The sequence below is a fragment of the Solanum pennellii genome, chromosome 4 (genome assembly GCF_001406875.1).
Source record: "Solanum pennellii chromosome 4, SPENNV200".
Lineage (NCBI taxonomy): Eukaryota > Viridiplantae > Streptophyta > Magnoliopsida > Solanales > Solanaceae > Solanum > Solanum pennellii.
Window position 1 is genome coordinate 50,939,958 of NC_028640.1, and position 15,944 is coordinate 50,955,901.

General features: G+C 32.6%; 1 long non-coding RNA gene and 1 pseudogene across 1 annotated transcript; one reads left to right on the top strand and one right to left on the bottom strand.

Moving 5' to 3' along the window:
• Nucleotides 1-8,125: 8,125 nt before the first annotated feature.
• Nucleotides 8,126-10,750, bottom strand: LOC107017353. Its single transcript, XR_001456486.2, has 2 exons — nt 10,670-10,750; nt 8,126-8,767 (listed from the first exon to the last, which is right to left on the bottom strand). It is a non-coding gene; the product is annotated as an uncharacterized LOC107017353 (long non-coding RNA).
• A 2,513-nt stretch (nt 10,751-13,263) lies between these two features.
• LOC107016241 overlaps nt 13,264-15,944 on the top strand; it is a 33,428-nt pseudogene continuing 30,747 nt past the window's right edge.

Sequence of the window (15,944 nt, forward strand, 5' to 3'; positions counted from 1 at the left end):
CTATTGTATTGAGCTTAATTGTGTAAAAGCATGTCAATTGGAGTGAATTGGAAGTGGGTACCATTTTCTTACTTTACTTTGAGTAGATACCTTATACTAGGATCGATTGGCCATATTCGGGTGTAGTATCATGTTAATCGGGTTAGTAGAGTTGCATGCTTATGTGCTAAATAATAGTGTATGCTTGTATGTTGTGTGTTGTATGCTTGTTGGTTGTGTGATGTATGGTTTGTATCCTTAATTGTGAGCATGATGTTCTTAGTCTAGGTTATGCTAGTATTGTCTTAGACTTATGACCCGTTTGGGTTGGATAGCCTTTACTTCCTGCCGACGTTGTTCAGATGACTTAGCTCCTTGTGAACTAGAGTAGCAGACTTGAATATGATAGTTTGAGCCTTAGATTAGGCATTATCGCTGCTTGTTTCACTTTTGTACCTTCTCCCTTTAAATTCTACAGTTTTGGCGCGTTCTCGAAGGTTTGTTACAGCACTAGAGGCGTGGGATTTAGATCGTATAGGCTTGGAGCCTTTTCTATGAATTCTTAGAGTGCATGGCATTCCACAATGGTTATTGTAAGATTAGATCCTATTGGAGATACCATCGCCCCCAGGGTCATTCTTTCTAGCTGGGCTGGGAGTGTATTGCTGGCTGGGTAGACTCGGTGATTTCGGCAATCGCCCCCGGGCCTTTCTTTCTAGCTGGGCTGGGAGTGTGCTGCTTGCTGGGTGTCCCCAGGTTGCTCTTTTTAGCTGGGATGGGAGCTGATTGCATGGTAGGATGACTCGCGATGTCTACCTCACCCTTGGGTCCCTCTTTCTAGCTGGGCTGGGAGTGGACTGTTTGGTAGGGTATCCCTTGGGGTCACTCTTTCTAGCTGGGCTGGGAATGCAGTGCTTTCTAGGTGGAGTCTAATGGATTATCTTCGTTACTTTGGGATGGGAGACTGATTTTCTTCTTTTTCAATAGATATAGTTATTTTGTGTACCTATCGGGCTTATGGGGGTTCGTTCAGGTTTTATTTAAACTTGCGCACAAGTGTACCTTCTGGGCTTATGGGGGTCCAGGTAGGTTTAGTTTAGTTGTACTTATTTTATTTTTGGTATGCTCGTGTACTTTTTTATCATACTCATTTTGACCTCTCTGTGTCTAGATTCTATCCTTTCTTATTGTTTTACCCTGTTTGCTCAGTCGACCCTTGATGTCTACTAAGTACCTATTGTTTTGGTACACATGCTACACTCTGCATCTATTTGGTGATGCAGGTCTCTGTACCAGTTATCAATGGTGATTAGTTCCATCCCTTTTATTGCAGTTGTGACTCGGAGCGAGGGTAAGAACTTGACGTTTTGGGTTTGTTCTGTCTCCTTCTTTGCTTTAACTAGTCTTGTTGCTTTAGAGACACACTTTGTTGTTTTTCATTGTTGGGATTTGTACTCTTAATTAGATAGCTCTGTGCTAGTGACTTCCAGGTTTTGGGGGGGGGGGGATTCTGTAAATATATATTTTGCTTTGCTTTCACCTTGTTGCCCTTGTTTAGATTATTGTTTTCGTTAGTTTCTGTCATTTTGTTCATTACTTGATTTTCTAGGTTACGGGTTGGCTTACCTACTGATGGGGTATAGTAGGTGTTATCATGACTCGAGAAATTGGGTCATGAAAAGTTGCAAATTGGAGACCGTCCGGTCACTAACGATGAAATGGAGGCCTTGGTAGAGCGTTATCCTTTGATCGACAATGCAGCCTTTCTATGCAAGACTGGTTTCGCCTTTTCGGAGCCTTGGATGATGATGAGGCGATGGATGATCAAGAAGAGGATGTCGTTGAGGATAAGGCGAATGCCTTAATGGTGTTCGACCGTGGTGACGTCGAGGCCTAGAGGCCCCATGGACTATTCCTACCTTATACTTTTTTTTACTTGTGCACTGAGGACAGTGCGTATCTTTAAAGTGTGGGTGGGTGTTCTCTGTGTATATAACTGTTTATTGATTTATCAAGTCTAGTTGTTAGTTTCTAGTTTAATTTTTTTCGTTTGGGTTCCTCAGAGTTTGTCTTCTGTACTTCTGCTGAGGATTGTCCCTTTAAACCAAATAGGATTAGTTTATTGCTTCATCGAGTCTTAGAGTCGTCTTAAGAGTGGTAGTTCCCAATGATGGATGGATTATGACCATATTAAGGGCAAATTAGTCACATAGAGTAATTAGATTGAAAAGCCAACCTTAGCCTTTTGAAGTTATGTTCTAATAAGTTAGCCAAACGTCACGGGTAGTTGTACTTGGAAAAACGCAATATCTTGGTGACCTTGTAACTAGCATGTGTTTTTAAGTTTGACTCAAAATAAAAGGAAAATGGCCTTAATTGTGTAGTAATACAGTAGTGCGATTGCTATGAGCATGATAGAGTATATATCCTTATATGTGTCATAATGCCATGTGCGGTGAGAATTAATTGGTTCTTTCTTAACTTGATATCTAAAACTTTCCTTGTGTGTGTTGAATAAGTAGCTTGTATAACTTAGGAATGTGATTGAGGTGTTTCTTTGAAATAGCAAATTCTTGAATCTACTGGTATACCTACTATTGAATTTTATCCCTAGTGAGCCCCATTGAGCCTTTAGCCTTGTTGGTTGATAAACTACATGATTAGCCGAAACCCGTTACTTGATATCAAATCTTTTGATCCTATGAAAATCCTTAATTCACTATGTTAAGTAGAAGGGTTGGAAAATGTTGCTTGATATAGCTAAGGTGAGTTGCTACATTGTGTGGGAAAAATAAAAATTTTATTTTGTCTCTGGTCCTTAGTGACAATGTACACCTTGAATAAAATCGAGGGTGGCTAATTTAGAACTATGTTCAAAACATTGGCCCCAATCCTATCAAGGATAATGCACACCTTACTCAGATGTAAAATCTAGAGTTTGGGTGGCTAATGCAAAAGCATTTTTAAAAAAATGATGAAANGGGGGGGGGGGGGTAAAGAGTCATGAAGTGTGTATTAGGAGAAAAGAAAAGCTAGGAAAGAGGTTGTTGGCTAAAAGATAACATATGCATTAGGGAGGTGTAGTCACTAAAATGATTCCCAAATATTCCCTCTCTTACCTTAGGTTCTTAGGCACTTTTTCTATAATGTTATTGTTTTTGAGATACATTAACTCTAGTTTTAGAATTTTTTGTTTTTATTGCTTTAAGATACTTGTACTCATATTTTAGAGTGTTTCTCAAAAAAAAAAAATTATTTTGACTTTAACTTTCATTATTGTAAGTTGTTATTTACAGTATAGATTGTCCTACATATTTTTCTTATATGAACGATACAAATTTTGAAAAAAATTAAGTATCAGATTCATAAATGCATATAAATACAAAATATTATTTCTTCTCATTAGTTTTAGTTAATTATTGATACATTTTGACACCTAACTAATGCAATGTAATTTATAACTTGACTGTTGATTCAATTATTTATTTAGGGATAATGCACAAGTACCCCCTCAACCTATGCCCGAAATTCCAGAGACACACTTATACTATACTAAGGTCCTATAACCCCCTTGAACTATTTTATAAGTAATTTTCTACCCCTTTTTAGCCTACGTGGCACTAGTTTGAAAAAAAAAGTCAACCATCGTTGGGCCCACAAGATAGTGCCACGTAGGCTAAAAAGGGGTAAAAAATTATTAATAAAATAAGTTCAGGGGGGTAATAGGACCTTAGTATAGTATAAGTGTGTCTCTGAGATTTCGGGCATAGGTTGAGGGGGTATTTGGGCATTCTCCCATTTATTTACTTGATAACTTAGTTCTAGTTAGTTGTTATTCATTTATGCTGATACATTGGAAAATCAGTTATAGTTACTTCCTAATTCATTTATGTATCTATTGATAAATTAATTCTTACTTATTGTGATGCATTTAAAGATACACTTTATTTAATTTTATATACTAGGGTACACCATTTTCAATTAGAACATGACACATTATATAAAAATATATATGAATCATATTAAGTGGTACCATCTCCATAAACACAATCTCTGGTACATTATTATCAAATAGCTAATGATATATAAATAAAAGTACGGAAAAGGGCCTAAAACACCCTCGAAGTATTGAAAATGGTACACAATTACCCCCCATCCACCTATTAGCCCCCAAATACCCTTCACATCCACCTTTGGGTCCAAATTTACCCCTTCATTAACGGACCAAAATTAAAAAAAATTAAATAATAATTTTTAATTACATGGCACTCAACCATTGGTTGTAATTTAATTATTTAAAATAATTTTAAACCCACCCATTACCCACCCATTTTAACTAAACCCACCCCGCTTGACCCAATTTAAAAAAAAAAACCATCTACGCTAAAACCTTATTCCTCCAATTTTCACAACTTCCACTGGCGACTCCATTGTCTTCTTCTTCTTCATCATCCTGCAACTTGAAGAAAACTTGAAATAATTTGGCTAGTGCACATTTAATTTGTGAAAAATATTGGGAGGCTTGGCAAGCCCTCGCCTCAGCAAAAAATTGTATTACAAAATTAGAGCTCGAATCTCAAAATTACTTAATTTCAAGTACAAATTCTAGGCATTAGATTGGCCACTGGACTTGGGCAGGCCTAGATCAATTTTACCACCCCTAATTAATTAAAGACCCAACTAATTAACGTTAGTTAATTAAAATCTATAAACTCCCAGACACAACCATGAAGAGAGCAGAATTAGGCAATCATGTTAACGAAAGAATGTTTGAATTCGGGGAAAGAATTGGGTGGACGTTGCAGAATGTAGATGAAAAGCTGAATAACGACTTCTGCAGCAAAATCGGAGTAAAAAAACGGGTTTTAAAGGATTCGAGTCATTTTACTGATTCTCACGGAAATGAGCCTCAACTTTGTTAATTAAAAGAAGTAAAAGCCTACAAATTTTATTGGAAGAATCAGAATTAGAATCCTGTGAAAACTGGGTATCCTTAAGCAATGCAGAAATTTTATTTTTTAGGGTAGATGGGTTTTTTTTTAAATTGGGTCAGGTGGGGCGGGTTTAGTTAAAATGGGTGGGTAATGGGTGGGTTTAAAATTATTTTAAATAATTAAATTACAACCAGTGGTTGAGTGCCACGTAATTAAAAATTATTATTTAATTTTTTTTAATTTTGGTCCGTTAATGAAGGGGTAAATTTGGACCCAAAGGTGGATATGAAAGGTATTTGGGGGCTAATAGGTGGATGGGGGGTAATTGTGAACCATTTTCAATACTTCGAGGGTATTTTAGGTCCTTTTCCGATAAAAGTATATATGAAACACAATTTCTTAAAAAAATAAAACAAAGTTCAAAATCTTAACATTCCAATTTATTGTATCAGAATTTCACCAGCTGATAGTTAATTATAATGTTCTATCAAGGTAAAAATGAAAAAAAAACAAAAAACAAAAAATCTATAATCTCAAAAGAATGTATCAAAAACATAACAATAGTCTAAAAAAAAAGTTTGACAATCTTCTTTAAGAAAAAAGTACAAGTTCTTCAATTGTGACCTTCTTGTCCACGACTTTCGCCATCTGTACACACTTGAAAGTTAGAGATACATCACAAATCAATCAACTCAATTTAAGATACACAACAGCCTAATGAAAACCAACTCCAGATACATGATAGTTTATATATTAATACATACCTTCATATATTGATAAAGAAATTCATATATTGATTGATATATAAAAAAAAAATTATATGTATCTAATATATTATAGTAACAACACACTGACTCGCATCTACAAAATTCATTATATACACATTAAACTAGAAATGAATCAAGTTGAAATCAGTAATGTATCACGATTTATATATGCTTATACAAATTCAAAAATAAAAAAAATACACTTAATGTGATACTTTATATTAACAGCACGCATTAACTCACAAATCTTCAAACCACAACATATTCAAAACTTTAATATATCAAGTTCTAACCAGTAATGTATCATGACTTATCGGTCAATATACAAATTCATGAATGAAAAAACAATGATTAAAGCACACGAATATGTGTTATACTTTTTTCTATCAATCTTTTAACTCGAAAATTGAAGTTATGGCAAATAAACATAACTAATTTTGCCCAATTTAATTATAAAATAACAACTTTCAGTTTCCTTCATATTTGAGATTTGTCATCACACTGGCAAGCAACCACCAACACAAAAATAAATATACCAAGAAAGTTGTCAAAGAAATTCAGACCTGATCGTCAAGCATAATGAGATCTACGTAAAATTCAAAGAACCCAAAAGCTACAATCTTCGATTTTTTCTTTCTTCGAGAGTGTCAATCAAAATCAAAATATTTATCTTGTATCTTTTCAAATTTTCAACAAAATTTTTGAATCCTACTTGAAAATTTCTTCGTTGAAATAGGGTCAAAGATGAAAAGGGATTTTGAATTTTGAATAGATTTGTTATTTTAGGATTTAGTTTCTCTGATTGACACATTAAAGACGAATTGAATACTATAAATTATGGAATTTCAATATGATTTTTTGATTTGTTTTCCTTTTTAAGCGCAACAACCACATTCGTAATGTATCACAATTATTGTATCCGGCCAACCAATTATGTATCCGAATGACTTATATTTTAAGGAATTTTTGTAAATAGAAAAAAGTAGGAATAGAATATAATTTAGATTTTATATTATGGGATTTATGTAAGTTGTATTGTTTATAATGTATGTAGTATCTCACATTTGATATATAATCTATAACATTATATGAAATCTATTATGAGGTGTTATTCTTAAAAGCAAATTTGTATATTTTAAATAAATTTAGTCAAATTTGCTGATTTTACTTGTAGTATAAATTTAACAATTTGCATATAGTCACTTATGCTCCATAGCCATAGTTTGTTAATTAGGATTTGTACTTACATGTTAGAGTGAGGAGAGAGGTGAGCGAGATTAGGAGAGGGAGGGAAAGGCGAGCGCGAGAGGGCAAACTGGAGAGAGGTGAATTTTATATATATATATATANAATATTGCTATAGTTTGAATTAATTATGGCTCCCAACTTAATTTTAGTTATAATCACGTCATCTCTCTCCTCTTTTATATGTATATAAATACAAATTATATATATGCATATATAATTATATGATAGATATACAAATACAATTAGCCTTATTCTACTCTTCGCCATCCCTCGCTCGCCTCTCTCCTCCTCTGCCAATCTCGTTCGCCTATCTTCACCCCTTCCAACTCGCTCGTCAGATATACAAATACACATGAATATGCGAATTACATATATATAATTATTATATACATATACTATTCGTCTTTTCACTCTCTCCTCTCTCTCCCAATCTCGCTCACCAGATATACAAATAATATGTATACCATTTACATATATGCAATTAGTTGATATGTAAATTGTATACATATTATTTGTATATCTGGTGAGCGAGATTGGGAGAGAGAGGAGAGAGTGGAAAGACGAATAGTATATGTATATAATAATTATATATATGTAATTCGCATATACATGTGTATTTGTATATCTGACGAGCGAGTTGGAAGGGGTGAAGATAGGCGAACGAGATTGGCAGAGGAGGAGAGAGGCGAGCGAGGGATGGCGAAGAGTAGAATAAGGCTAATTGTATTTGTATATCTATCATATAATTATATATGCATATATATAATTTGTATTTATATACATATAAAAGAGGAGAGAGATGACGTGATTATAACTAAAATTAAGTTGGGAGCCATAATTAATTCAAACTATAGCAATATTAGCTAATTAACTACTATATGTTTGCTTATACGCATAATTTCCCATTAGAAAAAAGTGCATTTAGGTTCAATTCAAACTTGATAGTTTTTAACGTTCCAGTTCCATATATATATATATATATAGATAGAGGAGATAATTAACTATACATGCAGTTTTAGCCAAAATATAGCATTAACATGTGTTAGGAATGACAAAACCATCTAACAAATGAAGAGAAGAGAAAATTACATATAAGGAGTATTGTACTTTTTTAATCATCTAATCAAAATTTAAAAAAATATATCATTTCGTATAACCCACCTAAGATATCAATATCTCAACGGGGGTAGAAAGTAGTTAAAGAAAAAGTCTTGTTATTAACAAATTGGTGCAACAGAATACTAGTATTTCTTGCCACTAATAGATCATATTTCAAGGGGAAAGAAAGGATGTAGTGGTATTTATTCTCCTACTACACGATGAGGAAAGATATTCATGAGCTTCTCTTCTTACCGTTAAGAGACTTTCACTCCTTACTAATTGTCCAGTATTCGCACTGAACTGCGGGTTCTACTGCAAGCTTACAGTTTGCCTGGACCTTGCCTATAACTTACAACCACTAGGCACAGAAAATAGTTCTGTAAGAAGTTCTCCATCACTTACAATCTACTAACCTCATATACTCCAATATTTTGCACGACTGCATGTGGTTACTCCAACAACTGAAAAATACATCGATAAGCCATACATACAGAGAGGGAAATGGACTGGAGGACAACCTAACAAAGATAGGTAGCAGTGCAACTTTTTTGATAAAGTAGCGGTTACTAATACACCACTCGGTTATACTCTTGCAGCATTAGCCAAACATAAACAAGGACAATACCAACTTAGAATCATCTTCTACCATGGATATAGCTGCAGATTCACAGTAGTTCTTGTATTCACCTCACTACCCCTTTTCTTGTGACAATCCACGGGATCAACCACAAAACAGAGCTGCAAAATAAAGGAATTACATATGACTTCAACTATAACTTTTAGGAGCTTTTAGGTTGTAAGTTCTATACTCTACTTCCCGTAAAGAATTCATGGCCCTTTCCACTCAACATGAGAATTTTTAAAACATTGAATAACAATTTCAAAGTAGTTACAGTCTACCGAGCTATCCTCTGATGTGTATTACCAAGTGCTAACCATCTTCAAAGGGATGAAAATTTAATAAATTTACTCTTTCACCTCCAAAGTGATAAACGCTAACACTTTGAACGCAAGTTCAAATCACTGAAAGACTCTAGCAGTTCACAACTAAATTACGTGCTGGAAGGAAAAAAAACACAGAAAGGAACATCACTTTAAAGAGGTATTATTGCATAGTGAACATCACATGCCTAAATCATTCATAAGAAGTATCATTAAAACTTACTTTAAAAGATTGAAATTTAAAACATAAATATACAGAAATAGTTACGATCAAAGAAAACAAATAATTCTTAAAACTTCATTTTGACAAGACAGAAAACATAAATAAATGGTCAAAACTAAAAGGCATGAGAATGTCGTGGAAGTATGTGCAATTCCCCTTTTGATATCACAGTGATGGGATAACCCAAGATGGCGGACAAATAAGACTAACAGAAACGCCCGGATAGAAAGATTGAATTTTGCTATCTTCAAGACTATAAGCTCCCATATCTCTATCCGAATTATTAGTAAAATAGATGTGATTAGGTTTCACTCCAATAGACTTAGATGTGTCAATTGAAATTGATCCATTCTTCCCCAGAAAAATTGCTCTATCTCCCAAGGCTCTAATCTCTTTTGCTTTCCTTCTAATTAAATCTAGTTTCCATACTCGAAATTTATAGGTCTTCAATCTATCAAAAGCATCATAGTTACAAAATTGTGAAACAAGTAATAGTGCACCTGATACTTCGACTAGATAAAGCTGCTTTCGTGGACCATAATTGTTTTTCTGAATAACCAATTGGAGTTTCCTCTGATCCTTTTTTCTTTTTTTGGTGATCATTTGCTTCTTTGTTGTTCACAACACTTTTACTTGGTCCTACTACAACTTTAACTTCAGTTTGATCACGACTTAGCATAGGATTGTTAGAATGTGACCATATTACTTGGGTTGTAGGTAGTGCAACCTTTGCGCTTGAACTTACTTTCAGAATTCACTCGATTCTTAATTTCTTCTTTCTTGAAACACAGGTTTTGGATTATTTTTTTTCTTTGAAGAAACAAACGTTGCACTCACAATGGATATAACATCAATATTTCATGAACTTCACCGACTAGACTTGCAATTGTAATTAATCGAGATTCCATCAGTGTCTTTTTGCTCTTTATTATCCATGAATATCAAACTTGCACTAGAAATCAAGATAGCATCATGCACAATGTCATATATCGAAATTATTTTCTTTAACTAGAATTTTGCCACCAATGTGATGAGTCATTTTGAGACGCATAAGCTTTAAGAATTTAAGAGTAAAAAAATTAATACATAAACAGTGTAATGCTAAAGAAATATTAAAAAATGCACAAAGAAACCCTAAAAATCATTGAATAATGAACACAATGAGGAATCAAAATAAAAACAATGAAAATTCCTAAAAATCACTCGAAGAAATAAAAAAAAGATTGCACCATAACGCATTCAAAAGAACAAAACAATGACACTAAAAAATAGCTAAAATCCATCAAAGAAGAATCAAAACATTATACTACTAAAAATGCACAATGTAAAACACTATAAAAAAAAAACAAAAAAGCCACACAAAGAACACAACTATAATCCACCTACAACACATAGCCAAAACAAAAAACAACACACTAAGAATCACTAAAAGAAATAAAACATGATAATAATAAACAAAGAAGGAGAAAGCTTACCTTAACCAAAGGTAAAGAAGACGAGCCAAAACAGAAAGATAAAAAGAGGTGAAGAAATTTGGACAATTGAGCTTGTCTTTTTTCAAAAAAAAAAATAATTATAATAAATGTGGATTAATTACACCAAGTATGACTATTTTGTCCGAATTCGACCATTTCGAATAATTTTTTTAAAAGTTGATCAGAAAAGTGATAAAATAATATTATAAGTTGCCACGTATAATTTTCCCTATTTTAGAAAAGGATAACAATAAGGACAAATTTATTTGAAAACGTAAATGTAAGCTATTTAAAAGTAAAAAAAAAAAGAGGAGTAAATTTGATTTTTTGGAAATATAGGTAACATGTTGGGTGTGAGGATAAAAGTAAATATAATGACTATAAGATGAGTAACGGTGCATCGGTTGGTTCAGTTTGATTTTTATGTATTATCAGTTTGGTTTATTGATTTTTAGTTTTTTAATATGCTAATCTAATAACAAATCAATAAAAAAAATTTATCGATTTTCGATTTATCGATCTTTGATCGATAAACCCAACAAAAAAATGTCCATAAAATATTATATGACTTCTTACTTCTCTAAATGTTTTGATATAGTAACACTAGAAAGATAATGAAAAATTGCACAATAAGAAAAATATAGGACAAAGACTATAATTACAAGTCACCGCCAAAACACAGTATGTAATTTCTAATGTTAATCAAATTAAAGACCTTTACAAACTTGACAAGCTACAACCTACAATTACAAACTACAACTAAAATCAAATAGTCCTACAAAACTAAAAGTAAAACCAAATAGCTACAATTGCGAACCCTTACTCTAATCTTTAAGTTTTGAGTAATCAGTAAAGACTAGTAAAACGGCCTAGTGTGAAGTGGGTAGAGTACTATTAATTTGATATAGTTTTAGTGTCTAGTTATATATTAAGGGGTCGTTTGGTTACTGGTTAGAGTTACACATACATGTATTAGTTATGCAGGGTTTAGTTATGCGGATATTAGTTATGCAGATATTAGTTATGTAAAGATTACAATACATGAATTATTATTTATTGAATATTAAACTTGTTGTAAATTATTGATATATATTATTTACAAATAATAACACATGCTAATAAAATGTGAAATATATTGAACAATATATAATACTAATATCTGATTAGCTTATGTACCTTAAAAAAATACAATCAAATTTTTAATATTAAAAAAACATTTATATTTGCATAAATAAATAAAAGTTGTAAGTATATAAAAAGAATTAAAAAATAGTCTATATATAATAGGAAAACAGTAAAGTTTTCAATTAAAAAAATTAAAAGAAATGAAAATGATCTATATACAAAAAGAAATATAAACTAACAAATATATATAGGAAAAACAGTAAAGTTATCAATTATAAAAATAAACTAACAAATATATATAGGAAAAACAGTAAAGTCATCAATTATAAAAATAAAATAAAATAGGGTAAATCTGCAATTTATCATTTTAATATATGTATAACTAATACTCACATAACTTATTCCGCCTTTGACCCTTGCATAACTTTATACATAGACTCTCTCGTAAGTTATGTTGGTATTAATTATGTAGGATTACAAAAAATGCAATCAAACATTGTATAAATTAATACATGAATAACTTTTATACAATATTTAAATTCTTACAAACCAAACATGGTACAAGCTATGTTAACTTTTATATCTAACACAAAAATTCTACCAAACATAGCAAAGCTAATGCAACTTTTAATACATGTATAAGATTCTCTTATACACTAACCAAACGGAAACCTAAATTGTTAATAGTATTTTAATATTTAGGAAGGGTAAAGTAGTAAATCATTACCGTCTTATTGGGTTATCGATTTACCCATTAACCTAATAGTATAAATCGAAACTGAATCAACAACACAATAATTTTTCTTTTATAAACTCACAAAAATCCAAAAACCCAATAACATTTTTCGATTCGATTTATTAATCGGTTCGATTTTTGCACAGCCCTAAAAATGAGTGAAATGTGGACTCGTTATCTTATCACTAAAAATAAGCCTTTTGAAATTTGTATTCTCTCTGTCCTAATTTATGTGACACTTTTTAATTTTTAAAAATTGAACAATTTAAGTTTAATCGAAATTTTACGCATGAAAATATTTAATATTTTTTAAAATAAAATTTATATATTTGTAAATTATATAAAATAGTGTAGGCCACAGTAATTACAATTTTAAATGTTTGAAAGATATATAAAAAATTCATATATTTATAAATAAATTTGTTTAAATGTAGAAATTAAAAAAGCGACACAGGGAACATTAAGCAATCACCTTTTCACATGTGATCATAACGGGACGGTAATCTCGCAATTCCCATTTGATGTGCCTTCTCTTGTGCACCCTACCCCGGTTGAGTACATTGCTACTCACTGAACCAACCAGTCGAGAAGTGGTGAGTAGTAATGGAAAACCAACTCTCCAAATTCTAATCAGAGAGAAAATTGGAGACCCTTTTCTTGATTCGTCTTTCTGTTGCTGAAAATCTGCGAAAATCGTTTGAACAATTCTTTTGGTTGATTGTTTCCACTGACAATGAAGGCAGAAACAGCGGTTTTGAATCCACCCATCATCTCTTTTGACAACAAGAGGTAACTCTATAAATCTCTTTTCCCTTCCCACTTTTTCTTGATTTAGCTCGATCCATGATCTATGCTGTTTCGATTAACATCAAATTTTTCTTTCTCTGATTATTATCTCAAAAGTTTCTATTGGTGACTGAGACTGAACTGAAAAATCTAGGGATAAACATATAAAAAATTTGACCTTTATTCTTGAAAATGTTGATGTCCTAATCTGTGTTAACAATCTCTAGAATGTAAAAGGTAAAATGTGCCCGATGAAACAAAGATATCCCCAAGCACTCTCGCGAGAAATCATTCAAACTAGACCTGCTGGTTATCCCCGTTTGAGACCAAAGCTAAATGCACTTAACTATTATCTTTAGGAGATGATAAGAAGTTAGCCCTTTACATTTTGTAATTGTGACCCTTTTTGCGGAATAGTGTTGGGCTGTCCAGTACTGTTTGTTATGCTCTTTCACTTCCACTTTGGTAATAAAATCAAATCAGTTACCAAAGAAAAAAAAGGTGAAATGTGAAGAAGTGATTAATTATTTTTTAATGAAGAAGATAACATGGTTATCACTAGACTGCAACAGTTCAATTAAAATGGAAAAAGAAAAGAAAAGAAAAGAAGAGATGAGCAGTGTTCGTTCATTTCTGGGTCGAGCTCATTGCAGTGAGCTTGCCTAGTCTGGATTACCTCTCCCCAACAGTTGAAGAAGAAAAGAAAAGAAGAGAAGAACAATGGCTGTTCATTTCTGGGTCTAGCCCAGTGCAAGTTACCTCTACTGTGTGATTTGCGAGCTATTGCAAAGGAGCAGGGGTTTTACCTGTGAGAATATCAACTTTTGACCCATTACTGAATATGCTTTAAACAAAAGCGAAATTTTGAAATCGATCATCTGACAACAGCTAATCTTTGTTCTGTGGGGCAGTTAATGTTTAACAGGCTTTGGCTGTCTTATTTCTGTTGATATGGTCAGTCTTGATGAAAATGAATAGAATGTATCCTATTTTTAACTCTGATATAGTACCAAAAAGGGACAAGAGAGACATATTGGAAAAAAAGAAGAAGAGAAATGAGTAAAAGGAAAGAAGAATGGAGAGAAACAAAACAAGAGAGGAAAGAGAAAACGGCCAGAAAGGAGAAATTGTAATAGGAAATCAATTAATAGAATTTTATTCAGAGAATTTGAAATAAACTACATGATGGTTTTATTGATAGGATTGTGGGTTCTAAATAATTAGAACTTTTGAAACGACTGCAATGCTATTTATTACTAAAAAGTTAATATTAACTCTATTTCATTTCTAACTAATAGATAAATTGTTGATGTACATCTTTCTCAATGACATGGTGTTCTTTAATAAAATTTTGACTTTTTAAAAAAGATGATATATAAGGAATAAAGTGATGACCAAAAGAATGAGAGCGTTGATTAGGAAGCTAATTTCAAAAGAACAAAGTACCTTTGTGCATGGGGGACAAAGTATAGATGCCGTTTTGGTTGTAGATGCCTAGATCTAAGAAGAAGTCAAAGGTGTGTGGGAGACTGTAGTAAAATGCTAGTTGCTTTTAGAAAAATCATTTGACCATGAGTATTGTGCTTTTGTTCTGGATTCTTCGTACTTTTGCTAAATTCTCATCTAAGATGCACTTAAACCTTGAAGCTAGGTGAAACTCAGGGCAGACGCTTTCCCTCGCTTAGGTTGCATTCCGGTGCAGTGTCAAAGTGCTTAAGTTTTTACCTCATAGCCAATTGGCTCTATCTTAAAGAAAGTGGCAGTAAACAATAACTTTAACTGACAAAAAGATATGTTAATTGTTAAGAGAACGCTATGAATGAATTTATTGGGTATTTATTAAGAAGAGGAATTCAATAATTTAATCTCAGAAATCTCTCTTAAAAAATTAATATAAGATAACTAGTCACTTAACCTGTATTAAAATCTTAAAGCCACATTTTGCATCTTTGTCAAATTTTCTATGGGTTTTGAATTATGATTATGTGTTTCTTTCTTCATATATTTAAACTAACTTGATAGGTTTTCAGTTACTTTGCATAAGTGCTGATTGACAAACACAAGCTGTAAGACCTAAGAAGCTATTAAAAGAATAACTTCTGAAGAGTAATACTGTGACAAGAGATTTAGAACAAGAAAGAGAGAGAGAGTTGTATTGAGTATATGAATCAATGAATGTGTTCCAGTGTAATTACCCGCTTATAAGTTATTCCTTACGAACTACCTATTAGTTGACAACTTAACCACTTCTAACAGATTCTAATAACCTAACTGAAAGTACAGAAAGACTGAAATACCCTCCTCTTTAGTTTGATACATAATAAATACTCCCCAAGATCCTTGACCTCAAGGATAGAAGTGAGGGAACTGTTGTTGGAGGGAGTGAGGATCCACCTAAGCACTGTCTTCAGAAGGATAGTAAAACCATTTCAACAAATGTTGAGTCACCATTCGTCCATCTTTGGGAATGGATCTAGTGTCCATCACATTTTTAGGCTCCAAAGTCCAATATAACACAACCATGGGAAGAGGATTACAGGCAGTGCAAGTGTAACAAATTTATCTCTAATGTGCTTTTTCAACTGGGACACATTAAAAAGTATTGTGGATCTTGGCCTGGGGGGGGGG